The sequence below is a fragment of the Xenopus laevis genome, chromosome 6S, assembly GCF_017654675.1.
Source record: "Xenopus laevis strain J_2021 chromosome 6S, Xenopus_laevis_v10.1, whole genome shotgun sequence".
NCBI lineage: Eukaryota > Metazoa > Chordata > Amphibia > Anura > Pipidae > Xenopus > Xenopus laevis.
In genome coordinates, this window is record NC_054382.1 from 127409071 (window position 1) to 127431234 (window position 22164).

At 41.5% G+C, this 22164-nt stretch overlaps 1 long non-coding RNA gene across 5 annotated transcripts in view; it reads left to right on the plus strand.

Annotated features, from left to right (window-relative positions):
• Positions 1–22164, plus strand: part of LOC108695380 — a 171881-nt gene that overhangs the window by 21978 nt on the left and 127739 nt on the right. Inside the window, exon 2 of one of the 5 annotated variants that reach the window (XR_005962323.1) lies at positions 10876–11074. The exons of the other annotated variants lie outside the window; for them this stretch is intronic. This is a non-coding gene — a long non-coding RNA (uncharacterized LOC108695380). The remainder of the gene's footprint in view (positions 1–10875; positions 11075–22164) is intronic. 5 annotated transcript variants of the gene reach the window in all.

Here is a 22164-nt window from a genome sequence, read left to right on the forward strand (position 1 = left end):
ACCTATGATCTTCTTGGAGCAGGATCTAAGCATGTAGAACCTAAGGACCTATGAACTTCTTGTAGCAGGATCTAAGCATATAGAACCTAAGGAGCTATGAACTTCTTGTGACCGGACCTAAGCATGTAGAACCTAAGGACCTATGATCTTCTTGTGACAGGACCTAAGCATAGAGAACCTAAAGACCAATGAACTTCTTGTGACAGGACTGGCTGTTAGAAGCCTGTTTAGGGCTGGTCAAAATGTGGTTGCATCAATAAAAAGTATTCAGGGACTGAAATGAATAGTCTTATTAAGTAGTTGGGCACTCCTAGCAACTGAGGGCCTAATTGTGAGGCAACCTGGTCCCCAAGTCACTTACCTGCAACCCTGGGCTGGCACTCCTCTTCTTCAAAAAAATGCACCAGCCCATGCTTCATCCCATGCACCATCATTTTCTTTCATTCTCCTTGGTGTCCCCTGTTGCTAATTCTAGAAAGGTACAAGCCAGACAGAGGACGCTTGGAAAACTTAAAAAGATGGCGGCACATCCTCAGACCGGTGCGTTTTGTTTTTAAAGAAAAACGCCATTTCAGAGTAGTAGCTAAGCAACGGCAACTAGTCCCCCCTCGTGATTTTACTTTTTCTTCTCCTTTACGTCTTGTTCAGTTTTAAAGTGCCAAACATTCCTGTCCAATCTTGCAGTGGCGAGAACTGGAAGAGACATAAGGTACATGACAACTTGACATACAGACAGCTGTAAGGCCTACAAATAATAGTCCTCAGATTCAGTTGCAAGACCTGACTTCTTGTAATAAAAGTCTAAACTGTAATGAATTTATTGCATTTTAATTGTGGATTGAAGGGTGAAGCAAAGCATCTGACATAGTTGGTTCATCTTTTATTATACTGATGTTTATTTTTCAGGCTTTCTGCAGAGTTTTACACCAATTTTCTTTCACACCAAGTTTTTTTAGGCTGTCTGGGTGTGATGTTAACTGTTACATCTACTGGGATCACACTTCACACTTCGTTAGCGATGTACTCTTTTGCTAGCGATCCTCTACGCCTGCGGACTGTCTTTTTTGACGAATTTTCACTAGCGACGGCCACTTCGCTGTTTAGTAAATTTGCCCCTTTATCTCTTTATCACCCCCTTACACGTCTATGCATAACTGTTTTCAAAATGTGGGAGAATGTGTTGATATCATAAATAAAGAAATATTTCAGGGTAGCCAAAGGATACTTTGCAGTGTGAATACACACTGATCTAATTTGTCTGTACATAGTATAAAAAACACACAGGTACCATTGTCATTAGCATACAGAGGTAGGTAATATCATTCCATGTCTTTAGCTCCAATCTGCTCAGGGCTTGTTGTTTCTATGACAGAAAACTCAAAAATAGACGGCATTTCTGGACAGTTAAATAAAGCAGGTTGCTGGAATTGCTAGAATGTAAATCGCTGGCAGGATGGCACTCAGATCGCTTCATTTTTGCCTCACGAGGAAACTTTGGGCAACTTTGGGAAAAGGAAGCGGTCCAAGTGCCATCCCGCCGGCCAGGCCCGGATCTGTGGTGAGGCCACAAAGGCCTAGGGTGGCTAAATTTTAGGGTTGGCACGCCGCCTAGCTGCATGCTGCCCAGTGCTCCTGTGATTGAGGGCTCGCTCGCATGCGCAGGGAGGATGCGTTAGCTATGGAGCCGGTGCTAGGACCATGCGTCTTTGGGAGGGGGGGCATGCGCGACAGATGCGGCCGGCACTGGGACCATGCCATCTAGGGGTGCCACTTCACTAAATCTGGCCCTGCCCTCCACGACTTACTTTGTAGCCGACGGGAATGCAGGGGAAGGCAGTTCGGGGGGAGATTAGTCCCCCCGAAGAAGAGGAGATTTGTTGCCAGGCGACTAATATCCCCGAATCTGACCGTGTGTCTCTGCCCTTAACCTCTCTCTTTCCTAATGAAAATCCAACCTGGTTTGAACTCAAACTTTTTTTTAAAAGCGCTTGTTCTAGGGTTATCCCATTTTACTTATTAGAAAAGATTCAGAAGAGAACAGTTTCAACTCTATAATTTCTATAATGTCATGCTTTATTCAGCTGGAAATGTTTTTGGGTTGCCGGCTGGGCATTATTCTATTAGCCAATAAAAAGGGAGCAACATTACCTACATTACCTGTCTATATAACGGTAACATCTGTGTGAGCTACGCTGGGGACCTAGACAAATGTTGAACCTCAAAGGCCAAAGCCGTAAAACGTCTAGAGGTTTGAGGTCTACACTTTTGTCTTATGGCACTTGGAAGATTGTGACCACTGTAGGGTAAGGTCACACTGGGAGATTTGTGGGAGATTTAGTCGCCCGGCGACTAATTCCCTTTTCTTTGGGGCGACTAATCTCCCCAAACTGCTTGTCTTCCACCTGCTACAATGAGAAATCGCCTGCGGCATGGCACTCGCGGTGCTTCGTTTTCCGAAGTTGCCTCACGAGTGAGATGGCTGTAAGTGCCATGCCGCAAGCGATTTCTCATTGTAGTAGGCGGAAGACAGGGGGAAGCAGTTTGGGGAGATAAGACGCCCCAAAGAAAAGGCGATTAGTCGCCGGGCGACTAAATCTCCCCATATCTCCCAGTGTGACCTTACCCTCATGGAACAGAGAACCTCATCGTCAAGTTATAATCAAATAATGACCAGAAGTTTCTTATAAATAGTTTTTTCTTGTGCCTTTATGACTTTCCTTTTATTCTGGATCACCTGCCTAAAATGTTTGCCATAGATAAATGATTTATTCTTCAAAGCTAAACCCCTGTGCTCCTCTTGCAACACAGACAGTTATCAGCATGCAATGTCAGCTCTATGGTCCTGTTCCCTTCTCTTCAGTAGAAAGGTCATCATTCTTTCTGCTTCCCTCCCCACGGCTGTGATATCATCAATGTTGACAATGGGCCAAAAGGTCATCATTCCCAATGCAGCTTAAAACTATCTCCTGATTGTTCCTGTGACATATGAAACTACATAAATAAAGCCATTTACTTAAGCTACTCGACTACCGTGAACAGCCGTGGGTTAGTTATATTAGGGAATTCACCTTATCCTGGTAACCAATAACATTATTCATTTATATACTTAACTAACTTAATGTTCTCAGTGAGTCTGTTTAAGACGTGGCACAGTATTTACTAAAACTTCAATGATTCCCGTAATTTTATTTTAACTAACTCGACAAAACTCCAATCCATGATTTTATCTAATTTATTAATAAAATAATTTCAACAAACTAACTCAACAAATTCAGTTAGTAAAGAGTGTCAACAAAATTGTGAAAAAAACTCGAATCGGATAATTTTTTTTTCAGATTTGACGCCAAAATCTGTATGTTTTTTTGATTTATCAACCTGAAAACACTGAATTCTTTGGATTATGGTAAGAAACCCAGCGCAGATAACGATATCTTCAAATTGGATATGGGACAATCTGCCATTGACTTTTACATGACTTCAACAAGCAGGGCCTTGGGGGCCCACCGTGGCTGCAAAGGCCCCCTCCAACCTTAAAACTCTCGGCGCCCCTGTGTTGGGGCAGTCTAGGGCGGCTGGGGACCAGCGGGTTTTTTCCTGGTGTCCCGCCGGCCCAGTCCGACTCTGTGGACTGGTATGAGATGGAGTATTTTTAGATTTGGACTTTTAACAGCTTCGATCTATAAGTCTTGAAAAAATGTAGTTTTTTTTTCCTCTAAAAATTTAATTTTTGCTCTTTACAAGCCTGACCGGAAAAATGTCAGTTTATGGGGCCGATTCACTAAATTCGAGTGAAGGATTCGAAGTAAAAAAACTTCGAATTTCGATGTATTTTTTGGGCTACTTTGACCATTGAATGGGCTACTTCGACCTTCGACTACGACTACGACTTCGAATCAAAGGATTCGAAGTAAAAATCGTTCGACTATTCGACCATTCGATAGTCGAAGTACTGTCTCTTTAAAAAAAACTTCGACCCCCTAGTTCGGCAGATAAAAGCTACCGAAGTCAATGTTAGCCTATGGGGAAGGTCCCCATAGGCTTGCCTAAGTTTTTTTTGATCGAAGGATATTCCTTCGATCGTTGGCTTAAAATCCTTCGATTCGTTCGATTCCAAGGATTTTATTGTTCGATTGAAGGAATAATCCTTCGATCGTAGGATCGCAGAATTTGCGCTAAATCCTTCGATATTCGAAGTCGAAGGATTTCAATTCCTAGTCGAATATCGAGGGTTAATTAACCCTCGATATTCGACCCATAGTGAATCAGCCCCTTAATAAATAACCCCCTTAGTGTTGCTATCACTGTTATGTGATTAAGGTTAAACACGATATTATCAGTTCTATGACACTTTAAATGAAATCTACCCTAAAATCCACATTGACTATTGCAAATTCACTGGAGATGATCAGTTATGCAGAAAACATAAAGCTGAAAGGTCATTTTAATGGAAAATGTGTCTGTGGTCGGCCTTAATTATACGAGCAAGGTCAGCTTGAGAGTTGAACAAATTGTATTATGACTCTGCAAACTTCTCCAGTTGTGATTGTGCCATTGTCTGACCTCTTCAAACTCCCCCGGGCCAATCTAAGAAGCTTTCTGAGGATTCCAACATAAAGCTGTAAACAATTCTAATGGCTGAAACACTGAAAATTCCATCTATCTATAGGGATATAATTATCAGGAAACAATGCGTTGGAGTCATTTACAAATGCCATAATGCTTATTGAATAATGACTTGCTTCATGACTTCACGTCCTCATCTAACATCTGCAAAAGGTGCTTTCAAACTAATGAAATGATAGTTGATCTGTGAGAACCACACAGAAGGCCAACCTTTAGACATGGAATTGGATCTTCCATTCTTTGAGGGGAGGAGGTTGTAGCAACCATTGGTCCAGGCCTTATTGTTCAGGTGGATGGAAGAATACATTAAGCTGAAATGAGGCAAAAGTCCCAAACTGAGTAAATATTTTGGAAATAAACATTGGATAGTTCATCAAAATAAATATCCTAAATGAACCCAAAAATCAGCTACATAAGTACTTTCAGCAAAGAGAAATAATGGGTCCCTATTCCTAAATACTATTTTGATGTCAGTTCTGAAGCACGAGTTGCATGCTATGAGACTTTAAAATATTTGAATGGGAAGTGCTATGAGTGGAAGAGAGGAAAAAGATGTTAATAAGGAAGAGTAGACTTTAAACTGATCACACAATATAATAAGTTGTACGGTGTGGCTGGAAACACAATATGGGGGAAATTCACTAAAGGGGCGAAGTGACTAACGTTAGCGAAAATTTTGGCACTTCGCCGATTTACTAATGGGCACAGGCGTAAATTCGCTAGCGAAGGAAATAGAATCTAGCGGTACTTCGCACTCTAACGTCAGGTGAATTTTCGTTCTGCCAAATGGACGTAACTACGCAAATTCACTAAGATGCGGATTTTAATGAACGTTACCTCTAGCGCCAGATTTGACTTTGCCACCTCAGACCAGGTGAAGTGTGATAGATAAAGAGATAGATAGAGATAGATAGAGATAGATAGAGATAGATAGATAGATAGATAGATAGATAGATAGATAGATAGATAGATAGATAGGACTTCGCAAAAAACGGTGGCAACTTTTCATTTTTCAGAGTGATAGACTGCATTTTTTTTTAGGGTAACCGGCTTCCCCCCTACATTTCCTTACATATGGCACATAAACTATACACTGGGCTCATGTGTAGGGCAATATAACAACTTTATTTTATTTTATTAAGGTTCCCTGGGCTTGTGTAATGTAATGTATTTGCTGCAACATATATGTCCATCGAAATTTAACTTTCCGCCGTATGCAAATTAGCAAACAGTAGCGCAACATCACGTTGCTTGCCGAATTAACGCTAGCGAAACTTCGCCATCATATGGCACCCTGGACGCAACTTCGAATTTTAGTGAATTAGCGTTTTCCCTGGAAGTGTGGCGTGAGCGAAGTCGTCACTGGCGAACTTCCGCAGGTTAGTGAATTTGCCCCCATGTGTCTTTACCAGTGATTTCCAAACTGTAGGGCTGCCCCCCCTGTAGTGGGAAACAAAGTTGTGGCTGGGAGGGTACAACCTGTAGGCCCGTTAGGGTAAAATTTTAGCGGAATGTCTATTTGCTCACCTAGGAACTCATGGGGGGGGGAATTCACAAAAGTGAATCTCAAAGGCAGGCTTGAACCAAAAAAGTCTGAAAACCTCTACTCAACAGCTACACCACAGACGATAAAGGATCTTGGTTCACTGCACTTTGTTTTATTCACCAATTACTTCTGTTAATACCCTTGGTCCAAAACAGGCAGCTATTAGTTATATAAAATAGACCTACAGCCCCCTAAACTCCCCAATAGCCTTGAGCTGTTGGTGGGTGTTTCAGGTCATACTTTAAGGGGATTATTTATTAAAGTCCAAAAGCTAAAAACTCAAAAAAATTCTAGTCTTTTTACTAGAAAATCTGAATTTTTAGTGAAAAAAAAAACTTTTTAGTGAAATTACTTTTTCGAGATTTTTTATACCTCAACGATGCAAAAAGTCTATATCCAAAAATACTCCATCTCCAACCTGTCAAGGTCCTGTAGAAGTCAATGGCAGAGGTCCTATTTGTGATTTGAAGATATTATGGTCTGTTCTAGGTTTCTAACGATAATCCAAACATTTTGGGCTTTTCCGCCGATTTCTCGGTTCACGGTTTTTCCCGGTCCGATTCGTGAAAAAACCGTGAACCGTGGTTTTAATGATAAATAAAGGTAAATCGTGGATTCTAGGTGAAAAATTTGCGAAATGCGAGTTTTGTCGCATCAAAAATCAACGCCGGTGACAATTCCGACAAGGGTGACGGCAAAAATTTGACGCATGCCTATTTTATCCAATTGCAGTAAAGTCAATGGGAGCACGGTTATTGTCGCCGTTTTTTTTTTTCCCAGCCATTTTCCGAATGCGGCAAGACGCAGAAATTTGTTGCGAATTTGCCCATCACTAGTCCCTAATATCTATTTAATGGCCCTTCTCTCATAGTTCATGCTGTTCGATGACTGTAACAGCCTTATTTTATCCATGTAATGCCTTAGTAATGTAGGACAAGACAGAAGTGGGTGATAAATTCAATGATGAGCCTCAGAAGTAGAGAGTCCTGCAGGAAATTTGCAGACACAACTAAGCAGCTATCCCTAGCACTGGTATGGAATCTGTTATCTGGAAACACATTATCCAGAGATCTCCAAATTACAGAATGTTTGTCCTACGATAGACTCCATTTTATCCAAATAATCCATTTTTTTAAAATGATTTCCCTTTTCACTGTAATAATAAAACAGTAGCTTGTACTTGATCCCAACTAAGATATAATTAATCCTCATTGGAAGCAAAACCAGCCTATTGGGTTTATTTCATGTTTAATTAGTTTTCTAGTAGACTTAAGGTATAAAAATCCAAATTTACAGAACGATCAGTGATCCGGATAACCCCAGGTCCCAGGCATTCTGTACCATGATGTAGTAGGTGGAAGAATGAGTTGTGACTATTGAGTGCTCACAGAATAGCAATGCAGCATGACTCAGCACTCGCATCAACAGAAGCTAAATCATTAAGAGCATTTCTGGCATCTCCGTTACACTGCACTTCGGGAATAATCTCCGAGGACTTTAACTTGTAACAGTCCAACAGGTCAACAATGAGTGTAGCACAGTTTATCCCTCAGTTGAACCATAAATATCCTGCCCATCCCGTACTTGAGACAGCCAAATCAAAAGTATTGGATGAATCAGGGTCTGCTTCCAAGATGTGGATCCTCAGGGACAAATCCGGAACACTTAGTTACACTAGTTCATGCAAATTATTACTGGAGATTACTATAAATGTTACAGTGATACATGTGAAATTATCCAGTTTCCTCCTCTCTTGAATAATATTTTGCTTGTTGCATGTCCCCAAGGTCCCTTCTCTTTTTCTTCTTATGCATTCCCAAATAGAATTCAACTTATATTGAGCCTTGTTAATACTGTTGTGGACAAATGGCAGCCAAATTAGTAACTGGTATAGTCTGTGATACCATTTTTGGGATAACTCTTGCTACACTTATATATGAAGAACACAGCCAAGGGCATTAGGTGAGAAGGTTTTAAACTGCAAACTCTTAAGGTTTGATGGTGGGGCTTGGAGAAATGGCAGGGTTGGGCTAAGCCTGTATACATAGTTAGACTAAGATGTATTAAAGGAATTGTTCAGTGTAAAAATAAAAACAGGCAAAATAAAAAATGTTTCTAATATAGTTAGTAAGCCAAAAATGTAATGTATAAAGGCTGGAGTGACTGGATGTGTAACATAATAGCCAGAACACTACTTCCTGCTTTTCAGATCTCTTGCTTTCCACTGATTGGTTACCAGGCAGTAACCAATCAGTGACTTGAGGGGGCACATAGGACATAACTGTTGCTTTTGAATCTGAGCTGAATGCTGAGGATCAATTGCAAACTCACTGAACAGTTATGTCCCATGTGGCCCCCCTTATAGTCACTGACTAACTCAGAGTTAGAGAGCTGAAAAGCAGGAAGTAGTGTTCTGGCTATTATGTTACACATCCAGTCACTCCAGCCTTTATACATTACATTTTTGCCTAACTAACTATATTAGAAACATTTTTTATTTTGCCTGTTTTTATCTTTACACTGAACAATTCCTTTAATACATCTTAGTCTAACTTACTTCCTGCTTTTCAGCTCTCTAACTCTGAGTTAGTCAGTGACTATAAGGGGGGCCACATGGGACATAACTGTTCAGTGAGTTTGCAATTAATCCTCAGCATTCAGCTCAGATTCAAAAGCAACAGTTATGTCCTATGTGCCCCCCTCAAGTCACTGATTGGTTACTGCCTGGTAACCAATCAGTGGAAAGCAAGAGATCTGAAAAGCAGGAAGTAGTGTTCTGGCTATTATGTTACACATCCAGTCACTCCAGCCTTTATACATTACATTTTTGCCTAACTAACTATATTAGATACATTTTTTATTTTGCACAACCTATCTATTTACCCAGTTTTTATTTTTATACTGAACAATTCCTTTAAAGGGGTTATTCACCTTTGAGTTAACTTTTAGTATGATTTGCAATTTGTATTCATTTTCTATTATTTGTGGGTTTGTTTGTTTTTTAGATTTTTAGCTATCTAGTATGGCATTTCAGCAATCTGGTTGCTAGGGTCAAAATTATCCTAGCAACTATGCATTGATTTACATAAGAAAAAATACAGCTGCAGCACCGCTTTGTTGCAAAAAGTGAAAACTTGAATTTATTAGGTCAAACAACCAGGCAACGTTTCGGGCTTACTCTTGTCCTTTCTCAAGCCTTTTTGCAACAAAGTGGTGCTGCAGGGGTATTTTTTTTCCCTGTATGTCTATGCAAACCCCTGGCAAGGGGTTCCGGACTGCTTTGCACTCAACCCACAAAGTTAAATAAGGTGATTGAAGCACACACAATATTGTCTATTTTAATTTAAATAAGAGACTGTGGATAGGAGCGGGGCCTGAATAGAAAGTAATAAAAAGTAGCAATAACAATAAGTTTCTAACCTTACAGAGCATTTCTTTTTAGATGGGGTCAGTGACCCCCCCATTTGAAAGCTGGAAAGAGTCAGAAGAAGAAGGCAAATAATGAAAAAACTATACAAAATAAATAATGAAGACCAATTGAAAGTTAACTTAGGCAGGGTCGGACTGGGCCGGTGGGAGACCGGGAAAAAACCCGGTGGGCCCCGCCGACCCAGATCCGCACCCAGATCTGAAATTGGGAAGCTTCTTCCTGCCGCGACTTCCCTTTGTTGGGCGGTCGTGGCAAAAACAATGCGTGTGTGCGCACATGAACAGACATGCGGCACAGCAAGAGCGCGCAAACACACGGACCACTGGCTCAGTAAGGGAGGCCGGAGGGGGGCCCTGGGACAGCAGACCCCCCCAGTCAGACCCTGCTTAAAGGTGGACCACCCATTTAAATACAGGCCTGCCTGAGGGCCCCGCACACAGGCCAGTAAGCTGCAAACATGCCTGCAGTGTACCCCCCGAACAATGTAGGTCTCTGTAAAAAAATATTGCATTAAACAGCTCATATGTAAAACCCTGCTTCATGTAAATAAACCATTTTCATAACAATATACTTTTTTAGTAGTATTTGCCATTGGGTAATCATAAATAGAAAACTGTCATTTTAAAAAATAAGGGCCGCCCCCTGGGATCTTACGATACACGGTGCACACAAACAAACCATACATGTTAGGTCACATGAGCCAATTAACAGACAGTGTTGTGTCTTTTGCTTCCACACTTCTTCCTGTTACAGTTAGAGCTGCAGTATTTCTGGTCAGGTGATCTCTTCCTGTTACAGTTAGAGCTGCAGTATTTCTGGTCAGGTGATCTCTGAGGCAGCACACAGACCTTCACAAAATGGTGGTTCAAGGCAAGAGATACTTAAATATATATTCCAGTTTGGTAAGATTCTTTAATATGCCACTTAATGTGATATAAACTATTTGTTGCTTAAATATTTATTTTGGGGGGTAAAGTTTTCCTTTAATAAACACTTTAGGAATGGTAATGTCCCTATCAGATGCCTATACCAAGCTTCCATTTACCCTTTCTTCCCGTCGATACACAAAGGTTGTCTGTTCCTTCTGTTTACGATTCTTGTAATTGTCTCTAACCGTGCGTCGGCGGCAGAACTGCTCCTCTAACCTTACACGGTTATTAATGGAAACCTTTCTGTTTCTCATACTTGCACTGAAGGGAAAAATACATTTTCTTTCCCCTTTCGAAACCCTTGGCTTCTTGAAAGAGTCATTTAGAGACGTACTCTGTCATTTCAGGGCAAGCGACTCCTCTTGAACTGAAACGATCTTGTGAAACTGGTTAGCGAGCCCTCTGAATAGCCGGCATTTCCAGGAAAATTCTGAAGCTATGTCTCTGTCAGCCGTTGAACCGATTCCAGCTGCTAGAAAATTGGCAGCTCTGTTCCAAAGGTCTGGCACATCAGACTCCAGCTGAATTTCAGGCCGAACCTCTGAGGTCAGTTGAGTTTCTAGCAGGCTCTCCTGCCATTCATGATGTAACCGAATTAACAGCTCGGAGGGTCCTCAGCAAGGGTCTTATAACTTAATAGCCACCGTATAATATTTTACATCAAAAAGCAGTGTAGCTTTCCTTCAAATCTGACACTCTCAATCTGTTTGCAGATTGTTCTTGCACATTTGCACTTAAAGGAGAACTCAACCCTAAAAATGAATGTGGCTAAAAATGCCATATTTTATATAGTGAACTTATTGCACAAGGCTAAAGTTTCAGCTTGTCAATTGCAGCAATGATCCAGGACTTCAAACTTGTCACAGGGGGTCACCATCTTGGAAAGTGTCTGTGACACTCACATGCTCAGTGGGCTCTGATTGGCTGTTGAGAAGCTAAGCTTAGGGCTCGTCACTAATTATCCAGCAGAAAATGAGCTTCCCTGGCTGTAATATAAGCTGATGCTACAGGTTTGCTGATTATTAAATTCTGATGCTAATTGTACTAGTTTATGTGCTGCCATGTAGTAATTATCTGTATTAATTACTAATCAGCCTTATATTGTGACATTTCTATTCTATGTGTACTGTATATTGTGAGTGGGTCCCTAAGCTCAGTAAGTGACAGCAGCACAGAGCATGTGCAGTGAATCAGCAGAAAAGAAGATGGGGAGCTACTGGGGCATCTTTGGAGACACAGATCTTTACTGCTAAAAGGCTGTGGTTGCCTTGGGCTGGTACAGAAGCACAAGAGATAATGTACAACATTTCTAGCTACTTCTTTGGTTAAGCTTTAGTTCTCCGTTAAAGGAAAACTATACCCCTCAAACAATGTAGTTCTCTATAAAAAATATATTGCATAAAACAGCTCATGTGTAAAATTGCAATATTTGCTTAAATATATATTCCAGTTTGATAAGATTCTTTAAAATGTCATTCAATTTGAGGGTAAATATTGCCCTTTTACATCTCTTGCCTTTAACCACCATTTCATGATGGTCTGTGTGCTGCCTCAGAGATCACCTGACCAGAAATACTGCAGCTCTAACTGTAACAGGAAGAAGTGTGGAAGCAAAAGACACAACTCTGTCTGTTAATTGGCTCATGTCACCTAACTTGTATGGTTTGCTTGTGTGCACCGTGAATCCTACGATCCCAGGGGGTGGCCCCTATTTTTTAAAATGGCAATTTACTATACTAAAATAGTATATTGTTATGAAAATGTTTTATTTACATGAAGCAGGGTTTTACCTATGAGCTGTTTTATGTATTATATTTTTTATAGAGACCTTCATTGTTTGGGGGGGTATAGTTTTCCTTTAAAGGTGTTGTTCACCTTTGAGTTAACTTATAGTATGATGTACAGCAGTGATCCCCAACCAGTGGTTTGTGCCAACATTTTATTCACCAACCCCTTGTCTGTTGCTCCCAGTGGCCTCAAAGCAGGTGCTTATTTTTTAATTCCAGGCTTGGAGGCAAGTTTTGGTTGTATATAAAACAGCTGTACTGCCAAACAGAGTCTCCTGTAGGCTGCCAGTTCATATAGGAGCCTAACCTAATACCAAATCACAGCCCTTATTTGGCTATAAAGTAAACATTCCAGGACTAGTTAGATTAAATAATTAAATGCTTAAAGTAAAAGAACATTTCTTAAAACTGAGATTTATTCAAACGTCTGTTAGAATGGGACAGTAGGCCAGCTATACTTTTAGGGATGCACCGAATCCAGGATGCGGCTTTTTTCAGCAGGATTCAGATTCAGCTGAATCCTTGTGCCTGGCCAATCCGAATCTGAATTTGCATATGTAAATTAGGGGCAGGTAGGGAAATCACGTGACTTTTCGTCACATAAGAATATTTCTTTTCACTTTTTCCTTTGCTGACCCTAATTTGCATATGCAAATTAGGATTTCGTTCGGTATTCAACCAAATCTTTCAGCAAGGATTCAAGGATTCGGCCGAATCCCAAATAGTGGATTCGGTGCATCCCTAATTTCTTGCCCCCAGATTTTGCAGGGGCTTCTGTAGCACTATTAACTGATGTGTTTTGTAAAAAAACATGTTTTCCGATGACAGGATCCCTTTAAGGTTATATTCTGTGTCTCTACAGTTATCTGTTTTTTAAAGGAGAAGGAAAGGCTTTGTGCACTTGAGGGTGCCATATGTTAGGCACCCGCAAGTGATTTTATTGACTTACCTGAAACTCCAGGTCGTTGCTCCTATCAGCAGAAACCTGCACCGGCCCGGGGTTATACCAGTGAGCACCACGGAGCGATCTTCTTCTGGCTTCTTCTTTCTTCGCGTGGATGCGAATGCGCAGTAAAATGAAAAGCCGAACTTAAACTAAAAAGTCATCTATTTTGTTGTTCAACTGTGCATGCATTTGCCCCGGGAAATCTGAAGAAAGAGGAAGCCAGAAGAGAATCGCTCCGTGGTAGTCACTGTTAATAGGTAAGTAAATACAATCACTTGGTGGTGCCTAACATTTTGCACCCCCAAGTGCACAAAGCCTTTCCTTCTCCTTTAAAAAACAGATAACTGTAGAGACACAAAATATAACCTTAAAGGGATCCTGTCATCGGAAAACATGTTTTTTTACAAAACACATCAGTTAATAGTGCTACTCCAGCAGAATTCTGCACTGAAATCCATTTCTCAAAAGAGCAAACAGATTTTTTTATATTCAATTTTGAAATCTGACATGGGGCTAGACATTTTGTCAATTTCCCAGCTGCCCCAAGTCATGTGACTTGTGCCTGCACTTTAGGAGAGAAATGCTTTCTGGCAGGCTGCTGTTTTTCCTTCTCAATGTAGCTGAATGTGTCTCAGTGGGACATGGGTTTTTACTATTGAATGTTGTTCTTAGATCTACCAGGCAGCTGTTATCTTGTGTTAGGGAGCTGCTATCTGGTTACCTTCCCATTGTTCTTTTGTTTGGCTGCTGGGGGGGGGAGGGAGGGGCTGAAATCACTTCAACTTGCAGTACAGCCGTAAAGAGTGATTGAAAATTTATCAGTCACTTGTCACATGACTTGGGGCAGATGGGAAATTGACAAAATGTCTAGCCCCATGTCAGATTTCAAAATTGAATATAAAAAAATCTGTTTGCTCTTTTCAGAAATGGATTTCAGTGCAGAATTCTGCTGGAGCAGCACTATTAACTGATTCCTTTTGAAAAAAATGTTTTTCCCCATGACAGTATGCCTTTAAAAAGCAAAGAACAATTGCAATTTGCCTTAAAAAAAGCCATTTTAACATGATTTTTAAGGTGAATGGCCTGTTTAATGAAACAGAGACAATGTATCTAGTAATATGATATATATATATATATAAGCAAACAGAGGGGAAAGCTGGGGAAGGAGGCAGTAGCTAGGGAGGATTATACTGTACCAGAACAATCAGCCAATAGGAAATATATAGGTCAGTCCCATTTAAAGAATGTGGTGTTAGCAGCGTTAGGTGCTGGAAATGATAGCAGGGCTAGGTGCTAAGTATAATCCATCACACACAGCAGCTTCCTGAGGGCGCCTTATGGAGTTAGGGACCTACTTATGAAATGTCACAAAACCCAAAAACAAAAGTATTATCTGGTGGGAAATTGAATCATTTGTTATCTGAGCCGGGCCAGAGATGCACCTGCATTGAGCACCTGTATTACTAGCAGTAGGGGAATAGCAGTAGGGGAATACTGGGTGCTTAAATGTGAGACCATTATTTGTCATGTCCATAAGATGCTGGATCAATGGTGCCTAACGGTGACTGCCTAACTGAACCCTAGCGATCCCCTTATCATTGTGACTTTTGCTCTAGAACAGAGCTGTCCATCAGGAGATATAAAGATCATATGGAAACTTGTTTTGTTTTGTTTGCCGTAGGACTTAAAGGGGATCTATCGCAAAAATGAAAAATTGATATAAGCTTCATCTTGTTGAAATAACAAACTTTCTAAATATGATCAATTAAAAATTCTGTACCATTTGTAAAATAATCAAGTTACTCTTCACTCTCCCCCTATGAGTAACCTGTCTCTGTTTATTCTGTCTTCATGCCGCAGGTGAAGTCAGTTTTTGATTGACAGTTAGGTCTAATACATCCTTTGGGGGGGGGTGCACCATTAAAGGAGCATTCAACCCTAACATTAAAAAAAAACCTTGCCCCCTACCCTACATAGACCCTCCTCCCCCAGCCTAAGTGTTACCCCAGGCAAATGCCCCTAACATTTTACTTACCCCTCAGTGCAGATTCATGCATCGGAGTTCACGGACGCCATCTTCTTCTCTACGGTAATCATCGGAATGACGCCAACGTAGCGGCGCATGTGCAGTTGGAGCAACTTTCTGATTCTGAACAACTGCCCATGTGCCGAAACTCACGAAAAATGCCAAAGCGTCTGTGTCATTCCGAAGATTACCGAAGCGTCTGAAGATGGCGCCCGTGAACTCCGATACCTGAATCTGCAACGAGGTGAGTAAAACGTTAGGGCCATTTGCCCGGGGTAACACTTAGGCTGGGGGAGGAGGGAGGGCGGGTTTATGTAGGGTAGGGGGTAGGGTTTTTTTAACTTTAGGGTTTAGTTCTCCTTTAACCCAGGTGCTCACTCTTTAAAAATAACCGTCTGTTATTCTGTTACCTATTGATGGTGCTGGAGTTGGTTATTTGTGTTATTCTGCTAAGAAAGGGAGGCCCCCCTAAAAGACGTATTAGACCCAGTGTTGGACTGGCCCACCGGGATACCAAGAAAACTCCCGGTGGGCCCAGGTGTCAGTGGCCCCTCATGTTGCTAAACACTTGGCCTATTTCATGGCCATTCCCTATTTCTATGAGAACAAAGAGGCTAAATAGATGGAATAATAGATTATAGTATGTAAAGAAAAGAGACTAGGAGAATAGAGGTTGAGTGAGGAGAGGAAGGAAATTGTATTGAGGGTGAGGCCCTGGTCTAAAGTTTTTTGGTGGGCCCTTGTCTAAAGTTTTTTGGTGGGCCCTTGGTGTCCCAGTCCGACACAAAGTACAGAATATTTAATTGATTGTATTTGGAAAGTGTCATATTTCAGTGAGATGAAGCTTATATTAAATTTTCATTTTCACGATAAATCCCCTTTAACCTTCTCTGTAATGGCGGTCATACAAGTACCAATCAGATCATGCGACACAATGTTTTGTATGACTTTCAGTTTATGATTGGCCAAATCAATATCTAGAATTTGCAAATTGCACTTAAGAGTTAGTGTTCCTTTAACAGTGGGGTAATTGTTCACTTGGCCGGCAGAGGTTTCTTTTTTTTTTTGAAATCTCTTTTATTTTTCAAAAACATATGCATAGACAGAGAATAATGCAAACATCATTTTCAGTACAAAATTCTTAAAATGGTTCTCATCAGTACAACTTCGTGCAGTATGACATATATCACAGAGTTTTCTTTTTAACCATCTACCTTCTGTTACTAAAGAGAACGGCAATTGGTTTATTATTGCCATAAGTGATGTCCTTAAAGTAAGTCCTGATCAAATGCAAGATTAAACTTAATGTAGCCTAGCTGAAGTCTGTCTCTTTCATCCCTCTGATTATACCTGGCCCATTAGCTCTGCACGCAATTCAAATATTGCAGATGTTTTTGATGGCTTGATTTTGGGGGATATGTGCCTTTAAGCATTGTTGATTATAATTTAGGACATTACTGGAACAAATGTCAATATAAGGCCATACTCATCCACACTCACCTTCAGAGACATGAAATCAACATGACATTTCCTCTGCATGTTTGTACCAGGGTGCTTGGTGAGGCATCTTTAATCAGGAGCATGTAAGATCAGGAGCATGTAACATCAGGAGCATGTAAAATCAGGAGATGATAGATCAGGAGCATGTAAGATCAGGAGCATGTAAGATCAGGAGCATGTAAGAGCAGGAGCATGTAAAATCAGGAGCATGTAAAATCAGGAGCATGTAACATCAGGAGCATGTGAAATCAGGAGCATGTAAGACCAGGAGCATGTAAAATCAGGAGCATGTAAGATCAGGAGCATGTAAGACCAGGAGCTTGTAAAATCAGGAGCATGTAAGATCAGGAGCATGTAAAATCAGGAGCATGTAAAATCAGGGGCATGTAAAATCAGGAGCATGTAAGATCAAGAGCATGTAAGACCAGGAGCATGTAAGATCAGGGGCATTTATGATCAGGAGCATGTAAGATCAGGAGCATGCAAGATCAGGAGCATGTAAGATCAAGAGCATGTAAGACCAGGAGCATGTAAAATCAGGAGCATGTAAGATCAGGGGCATGTATGATCAGGAGCTTGTAAGATCAGGAGCATGTAAGATCAGGAGCATGTATGATCAGGAGCATGTAAAATCAGGAGCATGTCAGATCAGGAGCATGTACGATCAGGAGCATGTAAGATCAGGAGCATGTAAGAGCAGGAGCATGTAAAATCAGGAGCATGTAAAATCAGGAGCATGTAAAATCAGGAGTATGTAACATCAGGAGCATGTAAAATCAGGAGCATGTAAGACCAGGAGCATATAAAATCAGGAGCATATAAAATCAGGAACATGTAAGATCAGGAGCTTGTAAAATCAGGAGCATGTAAAATCAGGAGCATATCAAATCAGGAGCATGTAAGATCAGGAGCATGTAAAATCAGGAGCATGTAAGACCAGGAGCATGTAAAATCAGGAGCATGTAAGATCAGGGGCATGTATGATCAGGAGCATGTAAGATCAGGAGCATGTAAGATCAGGAGCATGTATGATCAGGAGCATGTAAAATCAGGAGCATGTAAGATCAGGAGCATGTAAGATCAGGAGCATGTAAGATCAGGAGCATGTAAGAGCAGGAGCATGTAAAATCAGGAGCATGTAAAATCAGGAGTATGTAACATCAGGAGCATGTAAAATCAGGAGCATGTATGATCAGGAGCATATAAAATCAGGAGCATGTAAAATCAGGAGCATGTAAGATCAGGAGCATGTAAAATCAGGAGCATGTAAGATCAGGGGCATGTATGATCAGGAGCATGTAAGATCAGGAGCATGTAAGATCAGGAGCATGTAAGATCAGGAGCATGTAAGATCAGGGACATGTATAATCAGGAGCATGTATGACCAGGAGCATAGAAAATCAGAAACATGTAAGATCAGGAGTATCTAAGATCAGGAGCATGTAAGATCAGGAGCATGTAAGATCAGGGGCATGTATGATCAGGAGCATGTATGACCAGGGGCATGTATGACCAGGAGCATGTAAGATCAGGAGCATGTAAGATCAGGAGCATGTATGATCAGGAGCATGTATGACCAGGAGCATATAAAATCAGAAACATGTAAGACCAGGAGCATGTATGATCAGGAGCATGTAAGTGTTCCACTGCTCTTACCCTACAGTAAGATGTGATTTTATCACTTACTCAGAGGGTTGCAGCCGTCTTGTTTGCTTAGATCGGATGCTGAAAATAGAAAGCAGTGCTGGGATTGTCTATAATAATCTCCAGGGGGAAAACTAATGGCATTGGAACAATAGAATAACGTCCCCTTTCTTCTCGTCCATTCTTATTCCTGGAATGGACTGGCCCCTGAAAACTGAAATTTACTGTAGTGTAATCTATAAAGTTGATTAATCCTGGGGCACATTTGTGTTGCTTAATGTTTTATATGGGCGGCGGGTTATCAGTTCTAGACCGACGTGAGACAGAAATCCATGATTTATACTGGGCTTTCAGACAGAAGCACAATTAATAAATATCTCTCTGCTTAACAATGGATTTTATCAGAATCTTCATAGATGCATTGAGATTTAGATTGTACAGGTATGGGACCTATTATCCAGAATGCTCAGGACATGGAGTTTTCCAGATAACAGATCTTTTTGTAATTTGAATCTTCATACCTCAAGTCTACTAGAAAATCAAGTAAACATTAAATAAATCCTATTGGCTGATTTTGCTTCCAATAAGGATTAATTATATCTTAGTTGGGATCAATTACAAGCTACTGTTTTATTATTACAAAGTAAATGGAAATTATTTTTAAAAAATGTGGATTATTTAGATAAAATGGAGTCTATGGGAGACATCCTTTCCGTAGTTCTGAGCTTTCTGGATAACGGATCCCATACCTCTTGAGCTTGTCTTTATGGTTAAATTAGTTTGGGAGATGCATTGACTTGTGTGTTAATTGCCTAGACCCAGTCTCACCCCCAAGAGCAATGGTAAGGTCCAGTTGGCTAGTCAAGGGACAATCAATTCCTAGAGTTTTTCTGCTTGCCCACCAATATAGAAATCTTGTAGGTGGCATTATGTCTAGTGTCCTGTTTCCATAATAGTTTATATACCATCTCATACCTTCTGGCTGTTGCTCTTTAGGGCAGAGACACACATGGAGATTCGGGGAGATTTAGTAGCCGGCGACAAATCGCCTCTTCTTCGGGCGACTAATCTCCCCGAACTGCCTTCCCGCCGGCTAGAATATAAATCGCAGACGCGTAGTTCGTTTTCCGAAGTTGCATCACAAGGAAACTAGAACCATATTTTTTGTTTCTCGTTTTATAAAAATATTAGATTTCTTCATAAATCTGCCGTCAACATCATACCAAAAGTTCATTTTAAGGCGAATATCCCCTGGATCTGCTCCATTTAAATCATCGCTGAGCAAGAAAGAGCTTCATTTGCTTCACACTCCGTCCTTTCTGCTTCTGAGGAACCAATGACTCAGGGAAATCTGTCTGCAGAAATGGAAATGAAATCTGTCATTATTTCACCGGTGAAATGAAGTTTGCCCTGCTGCTCCTTTAATGTGTTTTCTGGCTCAGACACAGCTAATGTAATGATTTATGGCGCCAGAACAATAACTAACGCTATATTTAATAGACCTACATGTAAGGGAAATGTTAGTCTAATTAGATTTAACTCATGTTCTGTGTGCTACTGTCTTTCTCTCTCCGTCTGTCAGTGGATTCTGAGCTTTGTGGCAGGAAAGGATTTACTGTGCCAGGTCAGGACTCTGCCCAAGTTAATAGCAGAGCGGTGTGAGCTCTTTGGGGAATTTGATATTTATTGTTCATGAAAGCTTTTCTGCTGTGTGGGAGTGTGAATCACAGGCTGGTTTAAAAAGAATAATATTTAGTACATAAAAACTCTGTCTAAAGAGGTGTTTATCTCCATCTCTGCATGGATTATATTCTCCTGTTTGCTTGGGTCATTTTCTTCATATTTGAGGCCCCTCGCTGGGTCATGGCTCAAGCAATATTTTGGTGTGTCCATTAGGTTCATAGTAGTGAGATGAGTATGTGCAGGGTCGGACTGGGGGGTCAGGGCACATTGGGGCTGCCACATCAGGGCCCCACACCCCCCAAGGGCCCCCCTCCCTAGTCGCAAATCCCCCTCTTTCCATCTGTCAGGAGCGGAGGGGGAGGAAATCAGGATGCGGAGTTAGAGGAGGTCAGGAGTGGAGGAGATCAGGAGCTGAGGGGGAGGAGATCAGGAGCAGAGGGGGAGGAGATCAGAAGCGGAGGAGGAGGAGGTCAGGAGCGGAGGGGGAGGAGATCAGGAGCGGAGGGGGAGGAGATCAGGAACGGAGGGGAAGGAGGAGGTCAGGAGTGGAGGGGGAGGAGGTCAAGAACAGAAGAGGAGGAGCAGAGGGGGAGGTGATCAGGAGTGAAGGGGAAGGAGATCAGGAGTGGAGGAGGTCAGGAGTGCAGGGGGGAGGTTAGAAACAGAGGTGGAGGAGGTCAGGAGCTGAGGGGGAGGAGGTCAGGAACAGAGAAGGAGGAGATAAGGAGCTTAGGGGGAGGAGTTCAGGAACAGAGAAGGAGGTGATAAGGAGTGTAGGGGGAGGGGGTCAGGAGCAGAGGGTAAGGAGATCAGGAGCGGAGGGGGAGGCGGTCAGGAGCGGAGGGGAGGAGGAGGTCAGGAGCGGAGGGGAGGAGGAGGTCAGGAGCGGAGGGAGATCAGGAGCAGCGGAAGAAGAGGTCAGGATTGGAGGGGGAGGAGATCAGCATTAGAGGGGGAAGAGGCAGAGGAGCTCAGGCTCTGTGAAGTGGGTCTGGTCCGGCAGTGCCCACCAGGTTTTTTCCCAGAATCCCGAAGGCCCAGTCCGATGCTGAGTATGTGACGCGCATGAATAAGTTGGGCACCATTGCTTCAGCTAAAGGTTACGTAGAGGAAAGTGCTGTGTAACTTGCCGACACTATAATTTAATGATGATGTTAATGATGATGAGTCACAAATGTCTTGACAACCCAACAATATAAGATGGATGTTTATTTGTCATAATTATGACATTGTTCTACTGTATACTTAGTTTTGGTTGAAAACAAAAGACATTCCATCAAGTTCTTATTCGTTTTTTACTTAAAGGAGAGGGAAAGTCATATCCCACTTGGGGCTGCTAAATGTGAGGCGCCCCCTATTGAATGTATTTACTTACCTTAAACCTTGGGACACTTTGCCTTGGGTCAGAGTGTGACACTTGGTTTAAATCGAGGAACATTGTGCCAACCGCAATCATATATATATATGATATACCAACTAGGCGTAGTTATTGGTACCTCTTTATTAGAAAATATAACTTACTGGAGGGGGGTGTCATTAACTGAGACTCTGAGAATGTAAGTGTACTAACTGGTGCAAGGTGCAAAGTGCATTTCCAACAGGCTCAATGTAACCCTGTCCTGAAAATCGTAAGATATACGATCGTTCGAATCCCACTATAGGATAATTTGACGGATTGCTCGGACTGCACTGAAATCGGTCGTTCACCAAAGAAGAATCGTCACGTCTATGGGGACCTTTAGAGTAGAAAAGGGCAGGATTTGCTCTGAGTTCGGAGAAGCTAAAGGAATATCTGGATATTTTTGTCTGTATCCTCAGGTATTCATTTTATCCAGTGCAGGTGAAGGCAAGCAAAAAATTAAAAAATCTTTTAGAAGAAGCCTTCTACACTTTAGTTATCTACTGTGTTCGCCAATGGAGGTTGTCATCAGAGTGCTTTCCCATTGACAAGCAGTGAAACATTTCATGTTTACAGCATTGTCAGAGCGCTTACCCCAAGACTCCGAGACCTTGCTTGGAATCATAATACATTTAGGGTATCTGACTTATA